Below are 20,000 nucleotides of genomic sequence, written 5' to 3' on the forward strand. Positions count from 1 at the left end.
AATGCTGGACAAAGGGATGATTTTGGGAAACATTCACGGGCAGGTGAATTTGTTTGGGAGGGCTGCACCCTCCTCCCCCCACACAAATAAAAACCTTCAGCTGAAGAATCTGATTGAGGTGCACCTATACTCATTTTCCTCGTGGAAAATTTGGTCATGCAGAACCGAGATACCAAATGTGTGGCTGTTTTATGTAAATCTGGGATTACCAAGGAAACATTTGTGGTTGGTCTCAGGGAATGTAAAACAGTTAGGAAGGGAAAACAGTGAAAACAGAATTGAGTGAAGCAACGGCAAATATGTTGAGCAACTAATGAGCATGGAGATCCTGGCAAGTTTGACGAAATCACCTTCTCTCTTCTCAGTCTAATCACCTTCTCTCTTCTCAGTCTAATCACCTCTCTTCTCAGTCTAATCACCTTCTATCTTTTCAGTCTAATCACCTTCTCTCTTCTCAGTCTAATCACCTCTCTTCTCAGTCTAATCACCTTCTCTCTTCTCAGTCTAATCACCTTCTCTCTTTTCAGTCTAATCACCTTCTCTCTTCTCAGTCTAATCACCTTCTCTCTTCTCAGTCTAATCACCTTCTCTCTTCTCAGTCTAATCACCTTCTCTCTTCTCAGTCTAATCACCTTCTCTCTTCTCAGTCTAATCACCTTCTCTCTTTTCAGTCTAATCACCTTCTCTCTTCTCAGTCTAATCACCTTCTCTCTTCTCAGTCTAATCACCTTCTCTCTTCTCAGTCTAATCACCTTCTCTCTTCTCAGTCTAATCACCTTCTCTCTTCTCAGTCTAATCACCTTCTATCTTTTCAGTCTAATCACCTTCTCTCTTCTCAGTCTAATCACCTTCTCTCTTCTCAGTCTAATCACCTTCTCTCTTCTCAGTCTAATCACCTTCTCTCTTCTCAGTCTAATCACCTTCTATCTTCTCAGTCTAATCACCTTCTATCTTTTCAGTCTAATCACCTTCTATCTTTTCAGTCTAATCACCTTCTCTCTTCTCAGTCTAATCACCTTCTCTCTTCTCAGTCTAATCACCTTCTCTCTTCTCAGTCTAATCACCTTCTCTCTTCTCAGTCTAATCACCTTCTATCTTCTCAGTCTAATCATCATCTTTTCAGTCTAATCACCTTCTCTCTTCTCAGTCTAATCACCTTCTCTCTTCTCAGTCTAATCACCTTCTCTCTTCTCAGTCTAATCACCTTCTATCTTTTCTGTCTAATCACCTTCTCTCTTTTCAGAATCACCTTCTCTCTTCTCAGTCTAATCATCTTCTCAGTCTAATTCTCTATCTTTTCAGTCTAATCACCTTCTCTCTTCTCAGTCTAATCACCTTCTCTCTTTTCAGTCTAATCACCTTTCTCTTTTCAGTCTAATCACCTTATCTCTTCTCAGTCTAATCACCTCTCTTCTCAGTCTAATCACCTTCTCTCTTCTCAGTCTAATCACCTTCTCTCTTTTTAGTCTAATCACCTTCTCTCTTTTCAGTCTAATCACCTTCTCTCTTCCCAGTCTAATCACCTCTCTTCTCAGTCTAATCACCTTCTCTCTTCTCAGTCTAATCACCTCTCTTCTCAGTCTAATCACCTTCTCTCTTTTCAGTCTAATCACCTTCTCTCTTTTCAGTCTAATCACCTTCTCTCTTCTCAGTCTAATCACCTCTCTTCTCAGTCTAATCACCTTCTCTCTTCTCAGTCTAATCACCTTCTCTCTTCTCAGTCTAATCACCTTCTCTCTTCTTCTAATCACCCTCTCTCTCTGTCTAATCACCTTCTCTCTTCCAGTCTAATCACCTATCTTCTCAGTCAGTTTAATCACCTTCTCTCTTCTCAGTCTAATCACCTTCTCTCTTCTCAGTCTAATCACCTTCTCTCTTCTCAGTCTAATCACCTCTCTTCTCAGTCTAATCACCTCTCTTCTCAGTCTAATCACCTCTCTTCTCAGTCTAATCACCTTCTCTCTTCTCAGTCTAATCACCTTCTATACTTTCTGTCTAATCACCTTCTCTCTTCTCAGTCTAATAACCTTCTATACTTTCAGTCTAATCACCTTCTATACTTTCTGTCTAATCACCTTCTATACTTTCTGTCTAATACCGCTATTTACTTACTTTTGTAGCTTTTTGTCACAAGCATGTTTTTTGTAAGTAGTTAATTGTCCTTTGGGACATGTGGTCACCCTAGTTTCTGTCAAACATGAACGTGCGGACACGCAAATGCACACACGCACACACGCCACGTGTGAACAGTACCCTTGCATATAACGGCAAGTGAAGTTGCTTTCATCAGCCTCCAGCACAATTTCTTTTCTTTGACATGCATTGAGCCTTCACACAGGTCAGCGTGAGTAATACCATTCCTTTATCACCTCTTGCCTCTCCATCAGAGCTAAGGCATGTTGGACTCCACTCTCTCCACACAGACAGGCTGTTTTCCCAGGGATTAAGCTAGCTTTGTAAGAGGAAGGAACTAATCAGGCTCTATTTGTCGCTGCATTGTGTGTCTTGCTGCAAAGGGAAACCCGACCCGGCCGCCCTACACACAGGGAGAAGGCCGACCAGGGCAAAAGCTGAGAGCACCGTGTAGAGTGGAGCGAAGATAGGCCACACACTGACCAGACGTAACCCGACACCTAGCGACCCGCCTGTCTGGCAGCCTGGCAGCCTGGCCGCCCGGCATAGCATACAGCCCAGGAGGCTATTCTCTGTTCTCTGTTCTGTGTTGTGTGCTTTGTTCCTCTGGCGAGGCATTCTGATTGGGCGGCAGATGTGTGGGAAATGGATCTGTGTTTTTCCTCATCAGTCCTGGCCCTGATTTGACTAATTCTGTTTTTTCTCCTGTCGGGTGGCGGAGTGGGCAGAGTGGAGAACGGAGGCAGCTGGCAGGAGAGGAGAGGCAGGTTGGGCCTGTTTGTGCGGCACGGTGTGAGTGATGCCCTGTGAACCCTCAGATATGCCCTGTGAACCCACACACACACACACACACACACACACACACACACACACACACACACACACACACACACACACACACACACACACACACACACACACACACACACACACACAGACAGACAGACACAGACACACACACATACAAGGTCACAGTATAGCAGGGTCACAGTACAGAAAGGTCACAGTACAGTAAGGTAAGGTCACAGTGCAGCAAAGTCACTGTACAGCATGGTCACAGTACAGCAAGGTCACGGTACAGTAATGCTTGGTTGGTTGGGCCCATGGAAAATGTGCCAACATCATAGATCCTATTATAAAATAATGACTGCAGCAGCTCCATGGTGGCTGGTTCCTGGTGTCAGGGCTCTGCTGGAGAGACAGGGGTGACTCTCTGCTTCACTGCTTCCAGTCCCATGATCATTAGTACGAGCTGTGAGTGCTGAATAACACTGTGTGTTGTCAGGAATACCATAAGTCCCACATAATACTGTATTTAACCATTTCATTTCTACAAGGCAAAGGCACGTTGGGCTGGTGGTCAGTGCTCTCCCTAATCTAGACAGCCTTTCTCAATGATTTACGACCTTATGGTGAAGCAGTCAACGTCCTTGCTGTATGAAGTCCGGCGTTAATGAAACAAATGAATTATTAAACAAGCCGAACATAACCCAACATTCAAACATTTTAAATTAATGGGATGATCCAGAAAGAATGCCTGCCTTCATCATGTTTGTTTAAAACTCCAGCTCTGCCCCCCCCCTCTAATCTTGATGTGCTCTCAGAGATCACATACTGTTTATGTTAGAGGCAGTGACGCTGATTAATTTTGTGACTAGGGGGCATTATTTTCATTTTTGGGAAAATAACGTTCCCGTAGTAAACGGGATATTTTGTCAGGACAAGATGCTAGAATATGCATATAATTGACAGCTTAGGATAGAAAACACTCGAAATTTTCCAAAACTGTAAAAATATTGTCTGTGAGTATAACAGAACTGATATTGCAGGCGAAAGCCTGCGAAAAATCCAATCCGGAAGTGCCTCATGTTTTGAAAGCGCTGCATTCCAATGAGTCCCTATTGAGCAGTGAATGGGCTATCAACCAGATTACTTTTTCTCCGTATTCCCCAAGGTGTCTACAGCATTGTGACGTAATTTTACGCATTTATGTTGAAGAATTCCCGTAAGCGGCTACATTGCGCAAGTGGTCACCTGATGCTCTCAGAGTGATTCTCGTGTAAAATACAGAGGCCATTATTCCATTATTCCTACTGAAAAACCAATTGTCCTGGTGGATATATTATCGAATAGATATTTGAAAAACTCCTTGAGGGTTGATTATAAACAACGTTTGCCATGTTTCTGTCGATATTATGGAGCTAATTTGGAATATTTTTCAGCATTTTCCTGACTGCAATTTCCGGGCGATTGGCATTGGCTATCTAACTGGGAGTCTCGTGAGTGAAAACATCCGAAGCTCATCAAAGGTAAACGATTTAATTTGATTGCTTTTCTGATTTCTGTGACCAAGTTACCTGCTGCTAGCTGGACAAAATGCTATGCTAGGCTATTGATAAACTTACACAAATGCTTGTCTAGCTTTGGCTGTAAAGCATATTTTGAAAATCTGAGATGACAGGGTGATTAACAAAAGGCTAAGCTGTGTCTCAATATATTTCACTTGTGATTTTCATGAATAGGAATATTTTCTAGGAATATTTATGTCCGTTGCGTTATGCTAATTAGTGTCAATTGATGATTACTCTCCCGGACCCGGGATGGGGAGTTACTAGAGGTTAAAACATAATTGGTATATATTATAGTATGATGAAAATAGGGGCGAATGAGAGGGATGGAGGGAGAGCGAGAGAGAAAGAGAGCTCAGTTCTTGCTCACAAATGTTACAAATCTCCGTCATTGCATCCTACAAAAGATTCGGGGCTCCTGACTGGTGCAGCGGTCTAAGGCACTGCATCTCAGTGCAAGAGGCATCACTAGAGACCCTGTTCGAGATTCCAGGCGGCCTACCCCGGGTTTGACCGGGGTAGGCCGTCATTTTAAATAAGAATTTGTTCTTAACTGACTTGCCTAGTGAAATATATGTTAAATCAATAAATAAATAAATTCTCACATTGATATTGACATCAAAGTCGGAGTATAAGATGAATGAATGTTTTCTTCCTCCTCTTCTGGTTACTGTAGCCTAAGAAGAGTCAGAGCGTTAATCCTAAATCACCTTTCTACTGTCAAGCTTTCTGTGTGTTTTTTACACATACATTTTCCAGCGTTCTCCTTGTTCTAACCATGTTGTGCTTTTAAGTCCCACAGGCCTTTATAAGACATCCTACCCACTTAGCCCACATTTCACAAACAGGTACGGTAATCGACTGAACTTGTTAGACCAACAGTCTCCCCTAAAAATGGTGAATACAAGATCACTCTAAAACAACTTCCCCTCTTGAATGGAAGAATGTATTCAATCTGTTTGGTAGAGCTACATATTGTAGATAGAAAATGATTTAGTGGTCAGTGCCAAGTGTGTTTTTTAAAATTATGTGTCTGTGTCCCTCAGGGTTTTTTCTTTCCTGTCACTGGCCCGTCCTCTGGCCTGTGAAATAGTTTTCCTGCTACAAACGTCATCAATCACACAAGCAGTTAACATTCCTCTGATATTAATAACGCCATATATGGGACTCCTTATTGCTCTGACAACACAGAGGAAAGCGTGTGTGTGTGTGTGTGTGTGTGTGTGTGTGTGTTTATGTGTGTGTGCAGATGGCCACGTGTGTGCATGTCTGAGGGTTCACAGGGCATCACTCACACTGTGCCGCGCATGCAGGATGAGGTTGAGACATGGCCATGCAATTTATTGCTGTACCTTACTGAAGTCTGTGACCTCTAAAACTAGGGGAAAGGGGGTCATTTAATTTCCGAACACATCCATACATACACACACACACACACACGTTATAAAGTTTCACAATATTTCCATGTGGTGTGTGTGTGTGAGTCCACAGGAGAAATAAAGCATGATGAAGGGAAATGAAAGGTTGTCTGTGAGTAATAGTTCACCTTTAACTCTGCAGCCGTCTGTGGGCTGAGCGTGTGTGTGTGTGTGTGTCTGTAGGCTGTAAGCATGTGATGCTGAAACATATCAAATGAAACCCAGTCACTGAGATCATATGGAAAGTAGAGCATGGTGACCATATCACTGATGCTCTAAGCAAAAATGTCCAACATAAACTTCCTGTTTCCCAAGCACACATGGGTCTTTTTTCACTATACTTTGAGCGTTTGTTTTTGTCTGCCTGGAGTGCCAGAAGGGCATGGTGTCCACTTTGTGTCCACCGAACACTGCATGGATAAACACATAAAAACATACTGCAAATATTTACTAACTAATATTTACCTCTGAGAAGATGCTGGCATATTATCAATCTCTTAAACAAACACAGGAAATACCTCCAAGTATCCTCTAACCAAAACACCACACAAAAAATGATTTTGACTCTCCTTAAATTATGTTGATATCTTGAACATTTAGGACAACTATGACCAAAACACGTAAGTTTATATATCATATCCTAGAACCAAAACAATTCAAAGATTTGTCCCCTCTCCTTGCTGTAATTAACTTTATAAACATTCACATGAGTTAAAACCAGAACAGGGCTTGATACTGTACGGTGTATGTGCTTGCTTTCTTGAGAAGCAGTCAGGAGGTGGAGGACTGCTCCCCTACTAATGAACAACTGCAAATAAGAACCATATATCTCCCTTTTTGATCATTTTGGTGGTATTACATATTTCAAGTTGTTTAGTCAACATGAATAACCCTGAGTTTCGATATTACATACAGACTGTAAATAGAGAAGATGTACAATACCTTTCCATGTCAGTTTGGAACTCTGGATTAAACCATTGGAAAATCAGTCATAATTAGAAATGAAAATTGATACATGTGGTTGTCCTTTCCAAGGGGTCTAACGAAAAAGGAGAAATCTGTTGACTGTTCTCCTCAGTACTAATCTGCTAAGACATCTGTGTGAAATGACACCAGGAATTACTCATTGATGATGCAAAAACACGCTAATAACTCATTGGGAAAGGAAGGGCGTAGAGGCTTGTCAGTTGGCGAGAGAGAGAAAGAAAGAGAGATAGAGATGTCCCCTCATAATCCTAAGCATCAGAAAGCCCTCCAACACAACATGAAAAGCCTGCTGACATCATTAGGTCTGATAGAGATGCATTTGCAGAGGAGAACTACTGAGCAATCTATCTGACATCCTATACTCTGTTTAGAATGATGTTTACATAACTCTACTATCTCCTATACTCTGTTTAGAATGATGTTTACATAACTCTACTATCTCCTATACTCTGTTTAGAATGATGTTTACATAACTCTACTATCTGACGTCCTATACTCTGTTTAGAATGATGTTTACATAACTCTACTATCTGATGTTCTATACTCTGTTTAGAATGATGTTTACATAACTCTACTATCTGATGTTCTATACTCTGTTTAGAATGATGTTTACATAACTCTACTATCTCCTATACTCTGTTTAGAATGATGTTTACATAACTCTACTATCTCCTATACTCTGTTTAGAATGATGTTTACATAACTCTACTATCTGATGTTCTATGCTCTGTTTAGAATGATGTTTACATAACTCTACTATCTGACGTCCTATACTCTGTTTAGAATGATGTTTACATAACTCTACTATCTCCTATACTCTGTTTAGAATGATGTTTACATAACTCTACTATCTGACATCCTATACTCTGTTTAGAATGATGTTTACATAACTCTACTATCTCCTATACTCTGTTTAGAATGATGTTTACATAACTCTACTATCTGACGTCCTAAGCTCTGTTTAGAATGATGTTTACATAACTCTACTATCTCCTATACTCTGTTTAGAATGATGTTTACATAACTCTACTATCTCCTATACTCTGTTTAGAATGATGTTTACATAACTCTACTATCTCATATACTCTGTTTAGAATGATGTTTACATAACTCTACTATCTGACGTCCTAAGCTCTGTTTACATGATGTTTACATAACTCTACTATCTGACGTCCTATACTCTGTTTAGAATGATGTTTACATAACTCTACTATCTGACGTCCTATACTCTGTTTAGAATGATGTTTACATAACTCTACTATCTGACATCCTATACTCTGTTTAGAATGATGTTTACATAACTCTATTATCTCCTATACTCCGAGAAATGTGCAATGATGATTTTGTTACTTACTAATATGAACATTTCTAAATTAGTTCTGCTCCTGAAGTCAATCAATAAGAACAGTTTGTCATTGCCCTTTTTATTTGATTTATCTCATTCATTTCTGATTAACACAATCGAGGACTTACAGTAGGGGAGAGTTGGGTAAGTTGAGCCGAAGGGGTAAATTGAGCCATCCTTGTTTCTAGGAAACCATACACAAAATTGATAATTTGACCAAATATTTAGGAAGAGGTCATCATTGCATGGAGTCTGTGAAGGAAGAAACCACATGGTAAGCAAGTTAGGTAAAAAACACCAATTCAAATGAATTTGTTGTGCTAGAGGTTTCATTATACTTGTCTCTAAACCAAAGTAGAACATTTAAAGATTGTCCTATACATTGGTTGGGGTATCTATAAGCTTCAACATGAGGTCCTAAACCTAGCATGAAAGTGCATCCTTGTAGCTGTGTGGGCTAATATAGTCCAAATGTTTGCCTTGGGGTAAATTGAGATGATGACCATGGGGTAAGTTGAGCCAATGGCTGAGCCAATGGTAAGTAGAGCAAATTGAAAGGTTTTCTTCTCAGGTGTAATGCACATCAACAACAGGGCCTGCCCTATGTTAAAAGTATTTTTTTAAGTACAAAGTGTTTGTTAAGTGTTAAACCTGTGTTACAAGATGCTTAAAATGAATAAAGACAAAAAGCGATTGTGATTGTGTTCAATTGTGTTTGGGAAATAAAGATATCCAGGGTAAGTTGTGCCAAGATACCACTTTTTTTGTGGAAAGTTATGATTATTTCCAGGGATACACAACATCCTGAAATATACTGTATGTAGATATATTTGTTATAAAGAATAGTATATTTCCCTTGATGGGGTGACGCTGAATGAAAAAAACATTCAACTTCTTCGACTCTCCCTAGCTCACAACCTAACCACAGCGAATGAAAATGGGAACTGTAGAAGACAGAGTGAGGGAGTGTGTTTGTGTGTGTGTTTGTGTGTGTGTTTGTGTGTGTGTTTGTGTGTGTGTGAGAGAGAGAGAATTGGAGAATGGGGAGAGGAAGAGATGGAGGGGGAGAGAGAGGCAGGCTTGGCTTGGCTGGATAGTCCCATCCAAACCCAGGAGAGAAATTATAGCATTTGGCTGGATGATCCCATCCAAACCCAGGAGAGAAATTATAGCATTTGGCTGGATGATCCCATCCAAACCCAGGAGAGAAATGATAGCATTTGGCTGGATGATCCCATCCAAACCCAGGAGAGAAATGATAGCATTTGGCTGGATGATCCCATCCAAACCCAGGAGAGAAATGATAGCATTTGGCTGGATGGTCCCATCCAAACCCAGGAGAGAAATGATAGCATTTGGCTGGATGGTCCCATCCAAACCCAGGAGAGAAATGATAGCATTTGGCTGGATGGTCCCATCCAAACCCAGGAGAGAAATGATAGCATTTGGCTGGATGGTCCCATCCAAACCCAGGAGAGAAATGATAGCATTTGGCTGGATGGTCCCATCCAAACCCAGGAGAGAAATGATAGCATTTGGCTGGATAGTCCAATCCAAACCCAGGAGAGAAATAATAGCATTTGGCTGGACACGGGACTATAGCCTGGCCCTGACTGCAGCTGTGGTTCCCATAGTTACAGTAATGATTCTCCATCCTGACCTCCTGATGGCTGGAACTAAAACATTCCCAGGGCCAGGTTGAGGTTGAGGGTGTGTGTGTGTGTGTGTGTGTGTGTGTGTGTGTGTGTGTGTGTGTGTGTGTATGTGCGTGTGTGTGTGTACTAGCAATAGGGAACCAGATCTGCGTTGCTCCAAAGTGGAAGGCCAATTGGCCAAACGGCTGGCTGGAGTATCAGTCAAGGGGACAAATCTGTTTGGCAGAGTATCACTTCATGGTCTAGCTTTTCTATGTTTAACCAATTAGAGTACATATACACACACACACACAATCCTCCCCTCTCTAAAGTCTCGGTAGGATATATGCACGGCCTTGTCCCAGCCTTTTCTCAGTCTTACCAAACCAACCCTGCCCATCCTCAGGAGACCTGGTTCACTGGCCTGTGGAGCAGCTGAAGAACCATGGGTTAGTGGTCAGAGAACATGTCACACCCTGATCTGTTTCACCTGTCTTGTGCTTGACTCCACCCCCCCATCAGGTGTTTCCCATTTTCCATATGTATTCATACCTGCATTTTCTGTTTGACTGTTGCCAATTCGTCTTGTATTGTCAGGTCGTACCAGCGTGTTTCACGTTTTTTCCTGTTATCAAGTTTTTGTTTCTAGTCTTCCAGGTTCTGACCTTTCTACCTGCAGCCTGCCTGCCGTCTTGTACCTGCCAGACTCTGACCTGGTTTATGAACCTCTGCCTGCCCTTGACCTGCCCCCTGTATTATAATAAAATATCAGCGAATCAAACTCTCCGCCTCCTGTGTCTGCATCTGGGTCTTTTCCTGAGTCGTGATAGGTCAAAGAAGAGCAGTGTTCCTGGCAGCTGAGACCGCCTGTCTGGCAGGAAGTAAACCCCTCCACTGGGCTATGGCTGAACTGTATGTTTGCCCAGGCTCCAGATGATCCTCTGGGAGTGGAAGAGGCATGCGCATACCCAGGCTCCAGATGATCCTCTGGGAGTGGAAGAGGCATGTGCATACCCAGGCTCCAGATGATCCTCTGGGAGTGGAAGAGGCATGTGCATACCCAGGCTCCAGATGATCCTCTGGGAGTGGAAGAGGCATGCACATACCCAGGCTCCAGATGATCCTCTGGGAGTGGAAGAGGCATGTGCATACCCAGGCTCCAGATGATCCTCTGGGAGTGGAAGAGGCATGTGCATACCCAGGCTCCAGATGATCCTCTGGGAGTGGAAGAGGCATGCGCATACCCAGGCTCCAGATGATCCTCTGGGAGTGGAAGAGGCATGTGCATACCCAGGCTCCAGATGATCCTCTGGGAGTGGAAGAGGCATGCGCATACTAACACACACTCATACACAAAATAGAGTTTCTTGTATGACAGTGCAAAGCTGCTATCATAAAATTATGATTCATCTTCTTTGATATATTGTCATTTCATTTCATTGATTGAACATTTTACTGTGAAAATTGACACTGAAAAATCCCCACTGTTATGACAACTTATAGATGGAGGGCAGATACAGCCATTTCAAATGAGAATATTTGCTATATCTGATTTGACCAATGATGTTTCCCAAAACGGACCATTATGGGGCAATATGCAGTTCCGACAATTGTTTTTTTAAACTTATAAATGAATGATATGTACTCTTTGATTCATGAAGAATATAACTTAGCAGTACCACATCAGAACCCAAAATATAAGCTTGTTTTACTCCAATGTTTGTAAACATTGTAAATGCAATTAAACACTGTACAGCCTCAAAACATGCTTAAAACTATAATTGTTATATATTGGATAGTCAGTCCATGCATCCATGGCTCTGGCTATGAATTAAACAGTGGTTACATTTCTTCAGGCCCATCCCTCAGAGTTTTACCAAAACACAGGTGGGGAAATAGACTAAGCCTTGGAAGTCCAATATGAAATACTACCTTGTCTGTTATGCCTATCATAGTGCATGTCCATGCATTTTTAATGACTATACCAGGAATATTAATGTCATGGCTGTCCTTGTGTGGGATAGTATGTCAATGTGAGCTCGAGACAGCAGTAATGATGATAAAATATTCTACGGATTGTTATCATATTGGCTCACCCTAACCTGATTAGGGCCAAGTCTATAGTCCTCAATGTCTTTCAAAAATGCCGGAAATCTGATAAATCACTGTGGCAAATACTTCTAAAAGGGGACGTTTTGATCAAGGTCCACTTCGTATTCAAATGAGCTCATTTAGAGTCTCTGGCATGTACTGTACATAATAGGTGGGATGCTAAAAGTAGCACGTAAATCTCATTATTGGAGCTACATGTTCGAGAACACATCCTTCTTCTTCTCAGAACCACCACATAGAAAGCATACCCAGAGACCTGCTCATCATGTAAATCTCTACAGATTTTAAGTATGTACATATTTGAATGCTAATCTATCTGACAGACCAAAAAACATGCTGACAAGGCTGCTGTGTACTCTCTCTAGCCTGAGTAGAGGCTAGTACCACAGGGAATTCAAACGCTCTGGAAATAAACACACAAACAAAATGTTTAAGAAATGATGAGCCAATGCCAAATATTCCAAATAATTAAATATTTCCCCCCTGAAATGTTACACACACAATGATTAACTCGCTACACTGCACATTGAATAAACTGTTCTTAAATCATTAAAAAGAGAAAAAGAAATTAACATATTTGCTGTTGTTTTAGTGTAACACCGTTCCATCTGGAGAGGGTTGACAGGTAACCGTGGTGACATATCTGCATCTGGTTTAGGTGCCAGTACAGATGTGGCCTCTGGTATGATGTCAGAAAAGCAAACATCAGACATGACACCCACCATCTGCAGAGGGAGAAGGTAGGAGAGGTGGAAGAGAAGAGAAAAAGTGGAGAGATGAGAGGAGAGAAGAAGAAAAGTGGAGAGAGGAGAGGAGAGAAGAAAAGTGGAGAGAGGAGAGAAGAGAGGAGAAGAAAAGAGGGTCAAGAGAAGAGAAAAAGTGGAGAGATGAGAGGAGAGAAGAAGAAAAGTGGAGAGAGGAGAGGAGAGAAGAAAAGTGGAGAGAGGAGAGAAGAGAGGAGAAGAAAAGAGGGTCAAGAGAAGAGAAAAAGTGGAGAGAGGAGAGAAGAGAGGAGAAGAAAAGAGGGTCAATAGAAGAGAAAAAGTGGAGAGAGGAGAGGAGAGAAGAAGAAAAGTGGAGAGAGGAGAGGAGAGAGGAGAAAAGTGGAGAGAGGAGAGGAGAAGAAAAGAGGGGACAAGAGAAGAGAAAAAGTGGAGAGAGGAGAGGAGAGAGGAGAAAAGAGGTGACAAGAGAAGAGAAAAAGTGGAGAGAGGAGAGAAGAGAGGAGAAAAGAGGTGACAAGAGAAGAGAAAAAGTGGAGAGAGGAGAGGAGAGAGGAGAAAAGAGGTGACAAGAGAAGAGAAAAAGTGGAGAGAGGAGAGAAGAGAGGAGAAAAGAGGGGACAAGAGAAGAGATCTAAATCTTCAGAAACAGCCCCATATGGCCCTATGGGGAAGAAAACAACATTTGTCTTTCCCACTTGGGATCGTCTGTTTCCTCGTGTTAATATATGAGGAACGGAACAAGGTCGTGTTAGAGGGAAGGGAGAGAGGAGGGGGAAAGAGGGAGAGGAGGGAAAGGGAGAGGGTAAGCGGTGAGAAAGGGAACTAGAGAGATGGGGTATCAAGGCACAAGGCGAGACCCAGATGCAGACACAGGAGGTAGATGGTTGGTGTCTTACAATGTTTATTCATCCAATGGGGTAGGTAAGAGAATGGTCGTGGACAGGCAAAACGATCAAAACCAGATCAGAGTCCAGGAGGTACAGAGTGGCAGACAGGCTCGTGGTCAAGGCAGGCAGAATGATCAGGCAGGCGGGTACAAAGTCCAGAAACAGGCAAGGGTCAAAACCAGGAGGACTAGAAAAAGGAGAATGCAAAAAGCAGGAGAATGGGAAAACTGCTGATTGACTTGGAAACAAACTAGACAAACTGGCACAGAGAGACAGGAAACACAGGGATAAATACACTGGGGAAAACAAGCAACACCTGGAGGGAGTGGAGACAGTCACAGGAACAGGTGAAACAGATCAGGGTGTGACACAGGGAGAGGAGCGAGAGGAGCGAGAGGAGAGAGAGAGAGAGAGAGAGAAAGGGCAGGAGATGGAGAAACGGAATTAGAGAGATGGGGAGAGGAGAGAGAGCGAAAGAGAGAGAAGGAGAGAGAGAGAACTGATTGGATTTTACTACTTCAAGTGGGATATAATGGTCCACTGGGCTCTGAGTATGTCAGGAATGAGTAGTGAGCTCGTTTAAAAAAGGACCAAAACCAAAACACCATATATTTGTAAGTGTGTGTGTCAAGTTTCAAGTTTTAATGTCACATACAGAACTACAGTGAAAAGCCTTTCTTGCCAGCTCTAACCCCAACAATGCAGTAATCAAAAACACCGTAATAGTAAAAATAATCAGGCAGAACAAAAACACACAAGATAAGGAAATAAGAAATAAGAACACGACAAAGTTAGTAAGAATACTATATACAGGGTCAGTTCCACTACCATATTTACAATGTGCCGTTTTGCAGTGATACTGGGTCGATAGAGGTTTATATGTATTGGGATACGGTGACTAGGTATCATGATATATGATAAACAGTGCATATGAGGATTGTATGTGAGTGGGTGTGTGTAGAGTCAGTATAAATGTATGTGCGTAGTTATATGTGTGAGCAAAGGATGGAGAGAGTGTTTGTGTGTGTATGTTAGAGTATCAGTGTGTGAGTGTGTAGAGTCCTGTGAGTGTGCATAGAGACTAAATAAATAATACAAGGGTCAACTCAGATGTAGCCATGTAACGGTTTTGTTAGCTATTTAGTTAACTATTTCGTAGTCTCAGGGAATGGGGATAGAAGCTGTTCATGAGCCTGCTGGTGTCTTGATGCACCGGTACGTTCTCTATAATGCTGTGCAGACTGATGACAGACCCCCTAACGTTGATGTACGAGAGGAAATGGAATTAGCATAATGCACAAATCCCCATAAAAATCTGTCAGCTTAAGCTAAAGATATCTGTTTTTGCATCAGATGCATCTCAATCATAGGCTACTACAGATACTTCAGAACAAACATCCTTTAGATTTTTGGGGGGGGTAGTGAATCTGTTATTCCATGTGTTTGTATGGGCTTAAGGTAAAGCAAATTTTCATTAAATATATTTTTTAGATTTTATTTGGATACTTCAAGGTGTCTTCAAATTCTAAATCAAATAGTTAAATAGTTAAAAGTTATATTTGCATGATTTAGCTTATTCATAATACATTTTTGCATCATTCATGTGACGACCGTTACTGGGTCATGCATGTCACAGACAAATACCTCACGAGGATTCTTCTCTCTAAACTGAGACCTTGAAACTGAGATATCCCTTTCTCTAAAGAAGGCTTTGGGCGTACTGCCAAATTGCAGATACTAATAGTGAAGATTTGTTCAATCAGTCACTTGCATGAACACAGAAATAGTTTTTTAGAAAAGCACAAACAGAACACAGACATAGTTTTTTTTAGAAAAGCACAAACATAAAAATGTCCATCACAAAGGGACACATCATTTCCCTCCATAATCCCAGTTCTCCAACAAATTCTTATTTACAAAGACAGCCTAGGAACAGTGGGTTAACTGCCTTGTTCAGGGGCAGAACGACAGATGTGTACCTTGTCAGTTCGGGATTCAATCTAGCAACCTTTCAGTTACTGGCACAATGCTCTAACCACTAGGCTACCTGCCACCCTAGTAATGCCAGTGTTAAGCTAGACAGTCACCCTTATGTGATACTAGGGACATTGTGTTTCCAAGGCTGACAGTGAGGAGAATCAACAACCTCTGCATAACCAAAACATTTGCTTTGTGAGAAGGTGTTAACCATCGAAGGTGTAAACCCATGTTCACAGTAAGCCATGGTTACTTATGTCCCACCCGAAAAGCCCCGATGGTCTTGCCTTGGCCCCAAGTTAGAGCAGGTCCACCAGAACCAAGGCCCAGTGAAACACGATTGCTGGCCCACATAGATGGAAAACAAAAAGTCTGAGCCTTTTGGATAAAACACCGGGGTAAATCTTCAGTGGAAATGTGCCACAAGGGAGGCCAGCATAGACATTTCTGTCTGTTTGTTGGCTATAGCCGATGGGGTGCTGAGAGTCTGAGTTTGTCACACACTTTGTGCATACATATTCATGCATATCTGTCTGGATGTTTTGCATGTGTGATTGAGGTAAACAGGGAGGTTGGAGAGCAGGGGGGTCTGAGCCAAGCTAAGCGTCCTCTCCAACCTCGTCCCGTTTCCAGCTGTGTGTTTTCATTTAGCCTCCTGAGAGCCGAGCTGCCGGGGCCCACCGGGGGCTGACAGGTACGCTGCTGGGAGCCGTGACCGGGAGGAGGGAGCGCCGCGCTGTTTGCCATAGCATGGGATTAGCCTCACAGCAGAGAGAGCGCTGGGAACCGGGGGAGAGAGGTGAGGCACAATGCTACGCCGGCGTCAGTGTCCAACTGGTACTGAATGAGGCAGAGGTCTGAGGTGAAGACACACACACAGTACACACTGATAGGACTGCTCTCTCCCGGATTAGGATTAAAGAGAAGCCCATTATTAACAGACAGAGGTTTACACACACACAGACAACAAACACACAAACACACACTTAGGGTCGCTGCAGCAAAAGGGGTTCCGGTGCGAGGGCCCACCACAGAAGTGTTGATTCAGGGGTCTGCATCGTTTAATTAGCCAACAGACTTCAGCTTCCTTCTACCACCACAGAAGTGTTGATTCAGGGGTCTGCATCGGTTAATTAGCCAACAGACTTCAGCTTCCTTCTACCACCACAGAAGTGTTGATTCAGGGGTCTGCATCGTTTAATTAGCCAACAGACTTCAGCTTCCTTCTACCACCACAGAAGTGTTGATTCAGGGGTCTGCATCGGTTAATTAGCCAACAGACTTCAGCTTCCTTCTACCACCACAGAAGTGTTGATTCAGGGGTCTGCATCGGTTAATTAGCCAACAGACTTCAGCTTCCTTCTACCACCACAGAAGTGTTGATTCAGGGGTCTGCATCGGTTAATTAGCCAACAGACTTTAGCTTCCTTCTACCACCACAGAAGTGTTGATTCAGGGGTCTGCATCGGTTAATTAACCAACAGACTTCAGCTTCCTTCTACCACCACAGAAGTGTTGATTCAGGGGTCTGCATCAGTTAATTAGCCAACAGACTTCAGCTTCCTTCTACCACCACATAATCCTCCCTGTAAAACTTCTCAGAGCAAGGAAAGGGAGAAGTTCAACGTTCTGTTGGTATGCAGAACACACCGTATTGGGGTTTAGATATTGACTCTCGGTTGCTCTCTTTTGAGTGCTGTGTCTTCTAATCGAAGGTCAGATAACTTTTCTCTCAGATGAGTGTTTTTCTGTCTAGGTTCAAACATTAAGAGACTTCCCGAGTGGCGCAGGGGTCTAAGGCACTGCATCCCAGTGCTTGTGCTGCTACTATAGACCCTGGTTCGATTCCAGGGTCTATAGGAGACCCATGAGACCCAAGAGGTTGTGTATAATTGGCCCAGTGTCGTTAGGGAAGGGTTTGGCCGTCTGGGATTTTCTTGTCCCATTGTGCTCTAGCTACTCCTTGTGGTGGGTCGGTCGCCAGCTTGATGGTCTTTCCTCCAACACATTGGTGAGGCTGGCTACCGGGTTAAGAGAGCAGTGCGGCTTATATATTCATAAGGCGGTGGGGCCAGACGGATTACCAGGACGTGTAATCAGAGCATGCGCAGACCAACTGGCAAGTGTCTTTACTGACATTTTCAACCTCTCCCTGACTGAGTCTGTAATACCTAAATGTTTCAAGCAGACCACCATGTGCAGACCACCATGTCCCTGTGCTGAGGAATGTGAAGGTAACCTGCCTAAATGACTACCGCCCCGAAGCACTCATGAGGTGCTTTCGAAGGCTGGTCATGACTCACATCAACACCATCATCCCGGAAACCGTACTCACTCCAATTCGCACACCACCCCAACAGATCCACAGATGACACAATCTCAATCACATTCCACACTGCCCTTTCCCACCTGGACAAAAGGAACACCTATGTGAGAATGCTTTTCATTGACTACAACAGCGTTCAACACTATAGTGACAATACATTTCATCACTAAGCTAAGGACCTGGGACTGAACACCTCGCTCTGCAACTGGATCCTGGACTTCCAGACGGGCCGCCCCCAGGTGGTAAGGGTAGCCGACAACACATCTGCCGCTCTGATGCGTAACACTGGGACCCCTTCAGGGGTGCGTTCTTTGTCCCACTGCGTGGCCAAGCACAACTCCAACACCATCATTAAGTTTGCTTATGACGGGCCTCCCGAGGTGGTGCAGTAGTCTAAGGCACTGCATCGCAGGGCTAGCTGTGCCACTAGAGATTCTGGGTTAGAGTTCAGGCTCCGTTGCAGCCGGCCGCGACCAGGAGATCCAGGGGCGGCGCACAATTGGCCCAGCGTCGTCTGGGTTAGGAGAGGGTTTGGCCGGCAGGGATGTCCTTGTCCCATCACGCACTAGTGACTCCTGTGGCTGGGTACAGTGCACACTGACACGGTCACCAGGTGTACGGTGTTTCCTCCGATACATTGGTGCGGCTGCCTTCCGGGTTAAGTGGGCATTGTGTCAAGAAGCAGTGCGGCTTGGCTAGGTTGTGTTTCGGAGGACGCATGGCTCTCTACCTTCGCCTCTCCCGAGTCCATATGGGAGTTGCAGCAAGGAGACAAGACTGTAACAACCAATTGGATGCCACAAAATTGGGAGAAAAATGGGTAAAATAAAAATATATATAATAGTTTGCTGATGACACAACAGTAGTAGGCCTGATCACGACAACGATAAGACATTCTATAGGGAGGAGGTCAGAGACCTGGCAATGTGGTGCCAGGACAACAAACTCTCCCTCAATGTGAGCAAGACAAAAGAGCTGATCGTGGACTACAGGAAAAGGACAGCCGAACAGGGCCCATTAACATCGACAGGGCTGTAGTGTAGTGGGTCGAGAGTTTCAAGTTCCTTGGTGTCCACATCACCAATGAACTATCATGGTTCAAACACAACAAGACAGTCATTAAGAGGACACGACAACACCTTTTCCCCCTCAGGAGACTGAAAAGATTGTCATTGGTCCCCAGATCCTCGAAAAGTTATACAGCTGCACCATCGAGAGCATCCTGACCGGTTGCATCAAGTTCTGGTATGCCAACTGCTCGGCATCTGACCATAAGGCGCCACAGAGGGTAAGAGGCGGTGTCAGAGGAAGGCCCCAAAAATGATCAAAGTCTCCAGTCACCCAAGTTATAGACTGTTCTCTCTGCTATCGCACGGCAAGTCTAGGTCCAAAAGGCTCCATAACAGCTTCTACCCCCAAGCCATAAGACTGCTGAACAATTCATCAAATGGCCATTTGGATTATTTACATTGACACCCCCCCCCCCTTTGTTTTTACACTACTCACTGTAGTCACTGTTTATTATCTATGCACAGCTTGGGCGGTATACCGTACGGTACAATGGGGTATTTGGAAATAGTCATGGGATGTTGTTTCAATACCATTAAAACTATTTTTTCAAAACATTTGTAGCTACTTTTTAAGTAAATAACTGCAGTCAACTTGTGCAATCCGTTAGGAGATAAAGCAGATCACATCACCCCCACCTACATGTATAAAATGACCTCTAACCTTTACCCCCACACATTGACTTGGTACCGGTACCTCCTGTATATAGCCTCGTTATTGTTATTATATTATGTTAAATATTTTTTGTTAGATTATTTAGTCAATATTTTCCTAACTCTATTTCTTAAACTGCATAGTTGGTTAAGGGCTTGTAAGTAAGCATTTCACGGTAAGGTCTACCTACACCTGTTGTATTCGGCCCATGTGATAAATACAATTTGATTAGATTAGAACCCAACAGTTTTATGATATTACTCCGATGCCAACCTCTCTACACTGGCTTCCTGGCTTGTGCTGATTTCAAGGTTTTACTGTTAACCTAACAAGATTCACATGGACTCTCTTCGATCTCTTCGATTTGGTCCTGCCATACATACCTA

Source organism: Oncorhynchus tshawytscha, linkage group LG18, assembly GCF_018296145.1.
Source record: "Oncorhynchus tshawytscha isolate Ot180627B linkage group LG18, Otsh_v2.0, whole genome shotgun sequence".
Classification (NCBI taxonomy): domain Eukaryota; kingdom Metazoa; phylum Chordata; class Actinopteri; order Salmoniformes; family Salmonidae; genus Oncorhynchus; species Oncorhynchus tshawytscha.